The sequence below is a fragment of the Acomys minous genome (genome assembly GCF_964271855.1).
Source record: "Acomys minous genome assembly, chromosome: 13".
Lineage (NCBI taxonomy): Eukaryota > Metazoa > Chordata > Mammalia > Rodentia > Muridae > Acomys > Acomys minous.
Window position 1 is genome coordinate 1099418 of NC_140495.1, and position 6000 is coordinate 1105417.

Consider the following 6000-nt stretch of genomic DNA (forward strand, 5'->3'; position numbering starts at 1 on the left):
TTGACTTGGGCGTGTACTCAAAATGCAAATACCAGAAGGGATCTGAGCCCAGGTCCCCCAGAGGACAAGACACTCTGAACAAAATTAACATTTTTATATTTATATATAAATATATTTTATATTTATGTGTGTTATGAGTTCAACACACCCTTATAGACTAAGCAAAAAAAAACAAAACATTATTTAGAAAACTTGATATTCACTTGTTTCTTCATTTGCCAAATTGTTGGGGTAACATTTTGTACTTTGTGTGAAGGTTGTCTCTGTATATTCAATTGTTGCTTGCTGCACCAGCAGAGAGCTGAGTGCTGGCCAGACCTTGGTATAGTTATTCTTATGGCCCACCCCTGGTGTGGGGGTTGGTTTGGTGCTATGTATTGTAATGCTAATGACTGGTCTCCAACATCTGTCTGCTGCCCAGATGAGTGCGTTCTCACATATATCAAATGCTGTGTATGTGGCTTTGCTGGCCAGTCTTCTCAGGGTGGTTAAATAAAGCAGCTTACAGCCTGTGCCTAGGCAGGAGAGAAGCAGGCGGGGTTTAGGTTCCCAGGCTTGGGGTCTCAGAGGGACAAGGCAGGAAAAGAGAGAGAGGAAGCAGAAGATGTAGCAGGAGGAGAAGCTGGCGAGAGGGAGAAGCTGGAGAGAGGGAAGTCACCATGGGGCAGAAAGGACCATGAGCACCGTGGTGTTGAGGGCTGGCCTGATGGAACAGAGCACACCAGGCAGGAACAATTTTGGCAAGTTACTTGGGGTATGCAGATGGGAAATAGCAAAATAGCTTAAAGGGTAGATACCTGCCCAGTTATGGTGTCTTAAAGCTTTTTAAAAATTTTTTTTATTTTCTTTTTTTTAAGGTTTATTTATTTATTTTATGTATGCTCTATCTGTATGTACACCTGCAGGCCAGAAGAGGGCATCATATCACATTATATATGGTTATGAGCCACTTTGTGGTTGATGGGAATTGAACTCAAGACCTCTGGAAGAGCAGTCAGTGCTCTTAACCTCTGAGCCATCTCTCTAGCCCCAAAGCTTTTATAATTTTTAAAAGGTCTCTGTCTCAATTATTTGAGAACTAGCTGGGGTAGAGAAGCCCTCTAGAGTCCAACTCCCATTCCCAACACACTGGTCTCATATTTTGTAAATATGTGTTCCTTACTCATCTGCCTAAGGCAATCTATAATTGTATCTGATTGGCTTTAATAAAGAGCTGACAGCCAATAGCTAGGCAGCAAGGAAGAGGCGGAACTTCCGGGAAGAAGAAGTGAACAGACAAGAGTGAACAGGAGCAGAGAGGTAGAGCTGGCCACACATCGGACCACAGTGCCAGGGTTAGTCAGGTTAAGCTAGAAAGCTGGCTGAGAATCCGCCCAGCTAAAACGCCTTCACTTTAAAATGTTAAAAATCCTCTGTGACATAATTCATACTGCTGGTGGGTCCGAAAGTCCCACTATACTGAACAATTATTGAATGACACACTGTTCCAGGCACTACAGACACAGCAACAAAGAGTCCCAGGCTGGGTGTGTAAGACACAGAGCACATGCTTGCTGTGTGCAAAGCCCTGGGTTCATCCAAAGCAGGCAAAGACAAAAGACAAAGTGTCTTCTTTCACAGCAACTATAAATACACAGAGAAGCAGGTAACACACGAACAAATAAACGCATGACACAACTCGCAGAGGTGCTGTTAGTTAACTCTGGATTACCACACTGTGCAGGGATCCAGCAGGATAACCACCTGGGACTCAATTTTTTTTTTTTTAAAGATTTATTTATTTATCATATATACACAATGTTTTGTCTGCATTATACCAGAAGAGGGCACCAGATCTCATTACAGATGGTTGCGAGCCACCATGGGAATTGAACTCAGGACCTCTGGAAGAGCAGCTGGTGCTCTTAACCTCTGAGCCATCTCTCCAGCCCGGGACTCAAATCTTAATTCTAATACTTGACTGGTTTCCTCCTTGGGTGAGTGATAGAAATGGCCTTGATGAAGACTTCCCTGCTTTATCCCTTTCAAGGGGCTGGGGAGAGAGTCCATCAGACATTTAGGGTGCAGCACTAAATAAACACTCTCCACTTTCTGCCTTCCTGCATAAGAGTGATGGAGAGAAGAGCAAAAAGACTTTTCAGAAACAAGAGAGACAAGAAAATCTGGCATCCCAAACTAAGATTGATCATGTGACCCTCTGGAAATGCTTTCCGTATCTACTATGGTTTGGCCTGGTACAGGAAGGCAGCGGGCCAACTGTGCTGGGGCCGCTACAGGCTCTGGAAGAGGAATCCGCGTTCACAGCACACGGCCCTGTGGCACGGCTGCTGTAAGAGGAATCCGCACTCACAGAACACGGCCCTGTGGCATGGTTGTTATAAGTTGATCCGCACAAGTCTTGACATACCAAATCCCACTATTTTTAACACCGCTTACTCTCAGGACTAGAATAAGTGACCAACTGGGAAGGTGGGAGGGAAAATCGCCTATCAGTTGGGTTTGGATATTTTAAAATAGGTAAGTATGACTATATAGGAATTAGAGTGAAAGGCATGAAGCATTAGCAGTTCTATAGGGCCAACTTCATATAGGGAAGGCAATAGCATTCCTTCCTAGGGCTTAGACTTCTATGTTATTAGAACTATCTGTGTGAGTTTTCTTGCTAAGCAAACATTTGAAACCCACCATAAACCAAAGGCTATCTATTAGTAGAAGGCATCTGACAGATACTTGACATTTCTTTCCTAGATGGCACATAAGGAGCGTATTCTGGACTATTCTCTTTTATAAGCAGGAACAGGATGGTAAAACACAGATTGACCTGAACTGCTATTGCCATATTTTGGGACTTGATTACCCATCAAAGCAGATAAAATGCCAATGCATAACCACCAGCAGGAACATCGTGAACGCGCAGAAACTCTCTGCCACCACCAAACCCCACAGCCCAGGTTTGAGCCTGAGACCCTCGTAGTGGATGAGAGGACCGACTCCCGAAAGCTGTGTCCACTGGCCTCTGTATGTGGCGCACGTGTCCACAAACAAAAAATAAATGTAATTAAAGTTAAAGAGAAAAGCACATGGCAGATTAGGAAGTGGCAGTCTGTGCAGCTTGGGCAGCTCAGTGAGTCTTGATTGCTGCATTAGCACGGAAACCGGTTTGGATTCCCAGCACCATGTAAAAAGCCCAGCCCTGTGGGTGGGGGCTGTGGAAGTAGGAAGTCCCCTGGAGCCTGCTGACCAGCCAAGTTAGCTAATCACTGGGCTTCAGCCTCAGAGAGAGACACTGTCATGAGCACTAATGTAGAGAGAGATAGAAAAAGAAAAAAAAGGGGGGGACATCTAACACTGGAGGCTGAAGAGATGGTTCACTGTACAAGACTACTTACAGCTCCTACAGAGCACCCACAGGGCAGCTCAGACTGTCTATACTTCCGGTTTAAGGGATCCAATGTCTTTCCTGACTTTCAAGGGTTTCTGAACACATGAGATACAGACATACCCTCAAGCACACACGTAGACACATAAAATTAAATAAATAAATATATTTCCTATCTTAAAAAAAAACAAACAAATTGCTAAAGAGCAAACAAATTGCTGAAGGAAATTATTTGTCCCAAACTACAATGACAAAAGGTTATGCAACTCCATAAAAAGTTCACATATGAGAAGAGCACCCCCCAAAAAACTGTTTACAATAGGCAGAGGTTTAGGCATGGAAATGTACCTCAGTGGTAGAGCTCCTGCTTAGCAAGTGCAAAGCCCTGGATTCAACCCACACCACCAGAAAAATGGGGGCTGATGGTGGGGAGAGGGTCAGATAAGACAGAAGATAAAAGCTAAGAAACATGAAAAGACCAACTTTACAACTAATCAAAGAAATGAAAGCAATTAAATATCCTGTTTATCAAGTGTGTTTTAATGAAAATAATTTGTAAACACTGCCGGTAGGAATGCACACTGCGGACACCTCTCTGGAGCAGTTTGACAATGTATGTATGCACGGCGGTTACAAAGCTGGATGTCTCATCTGGAAGTAGCTTGGGAGGCTGAGGCAGGAGGACTGCCAAGAGTGCCAGTGCAACCTGGGCTGCCATGAGGGGCAGCAAAGCTTGAGGAGGAAGGGGGGGTGGGGGGAGGAGAGGTCGTCAGACAAGGCAGGAGGAAGGAAACCAAGATAGGTCAGGCCCAGTGGGTGCCTGGGATCCCAACACGCAGAAGGCTGAACAGGAAGACTGGCTGTAAGTTCAAGACCAGCCTGGGCTACAAAGCAAGCTCAGAACAACTTGGAATACACAGCAAGTCCCGGTCTCAAAGAAGCAAAACAAGTAAGTAAACACACACCTCACCCCAACAAACAAGTCCTGCAAAACAAGTCAACAAACATGTCTTGAAAACACAAATGTTAATAAGCAGATGCTACTCCTAATTCCCTGCAGACCCTCAGGCAAGTTATTTCCTCTCTGGTACTCCACGCTCTCTGTAAGCTGTAAGCCTGTAAGACCAGGCGACTTCTGAGGACCTGCAGGTCCTCATGCACTGTGGGGTCCCCAAAGATGTGCTACTGCATGATCCTTGTCTGGGTCCAAACCCCCCAACCCCAGAAGGAAGATCCAGGCACCGGGGCAGGAGAGCAGTGGAGGAGAACTCGAATACAACGCCATGTGAAGATGTGCGTTCTCCCAGCGAGGGTCTGGAGCTGTCAACATGGTCCACAACTCAAAGAACCTGTAAACTAAAATCTCGGAGCTTTTCCCAGTGTGGAAAACTGCAAGGTCCCGGGACTCTGAACGCCTGCCCCTGGCGACTGGGGCTAAGCGAAGCCTGTCTCTCGCCCTCCTGAGCTCCAAGCAGGGCGTTACCTGTGCACAGGCTCTGGCCAGCAGCTCCCTTCTCCCAGGTTCCCCAAGCTTTACACGAACGTGGCCAGGTAAGTCACTATGGGCGCCGCCATGTTGGCAAAACAACAACTTTATCAGAAGCAGAGGCAGCGGACACAGACAGGAGAGGCGGAGCCAGGAAGTAAGGACGAGGCGCCTGCGCAGAGGCCATGACTCCGCCCACAGACTGGTCCCTTGTGCAGGCTTAGCCGACTTGAACAAGTTCTTCTTACAAGGCGAGGCTGGTGGGGACGATGCTAAAGGATAAAGGCTGCAGATGGTAAAAAAAGCTTTGAGGTGGTTCGCGGCTAGGGTTTGAATTTCAGCGACGCAGAAACTACCTAAGCCCAGCGTAGAATAGGAATAAACTGTACTGGCAGTTAGGAAAGCTAGCTGCCTGACCACTTTCCTTTGAGGTTTAATGTGCCCCGAACCCCTGCACACATGGGAGCAAGTGCTTCTGGCCTGTGGTAAATCAAGGAGTTGCAAAAGACCGATCATGTAACTATTATCCTTTTCAGGAAGAGTTTTTAAGCACACACGTGAGAAGCCCACAGGGAGGCTGGCAAGGGTGTACGCTCCTACAGAGAATAAAACTTCATTCTGTGTGCCACCAAGGGACACATAGGAAACTTTTGTCCCTTTCCAAGACTCTTTAAGTAAGTAAGTAAATAAATAAATAAATAAAGTTTCCTGATAGTCGAAAATGCAAAACAACAGCATGAAACCTCACCTGAAAACCGGGGGGCTACTCCCACAAGTTCTGTGGCAACGTTGCACTAGCCACCGCCCACCCACGCAAGCGCTCAATCCCAGGTGTCTCTCCCAACACCCTCTCCCTCCAGCCAGCCCATCCCTTCCTCACTCAACCCCAAGCAGCCCATAAAATCTATTCTGTCATCTAACCCTCTCCCAAGGAGATCCCCAGACCCTTTTTCTTTACATAAACTTTCTGTTTTTATGGATTGTAGCTTGACTACCATTTACGTAATGGCTAAGATCCCCTTATAAATGAATACATACCACATTTATTTTTAAGGTTCTAGGTTACCTCACTCACGGTGATTTCTTTCTTTCTTTCTTTCTTTCTTTCTTTTTTTTTTTTTTTTTTTTTTTTTTT

The 6000-nt window shown here is 45.8% G+C and overlaps 1 protein-coding gene across 1 annotated transcript in view; it reads right to left on the bottom strand.

The window, feature by feature from the left end:
• LARS2 (leucyl-tRNA synthetase 2, mitochondrial) overlaps positions 1-4981 on the bottom strand; it is a 106211-nt gene extending 101230 nt beyond the window's left edge. The window contains exon 1 of the mRNA XM_084752338.1: positions 4863-4981. The gene's annotated coding sequence lies outside the window, so the exon portion shown is untranslated. The remainder of the gene's footprint in view (positions 1-4862) is intronic.
• Between the last annotated feature and the right edge of the window lie 1019 nt (positions 4982-6000).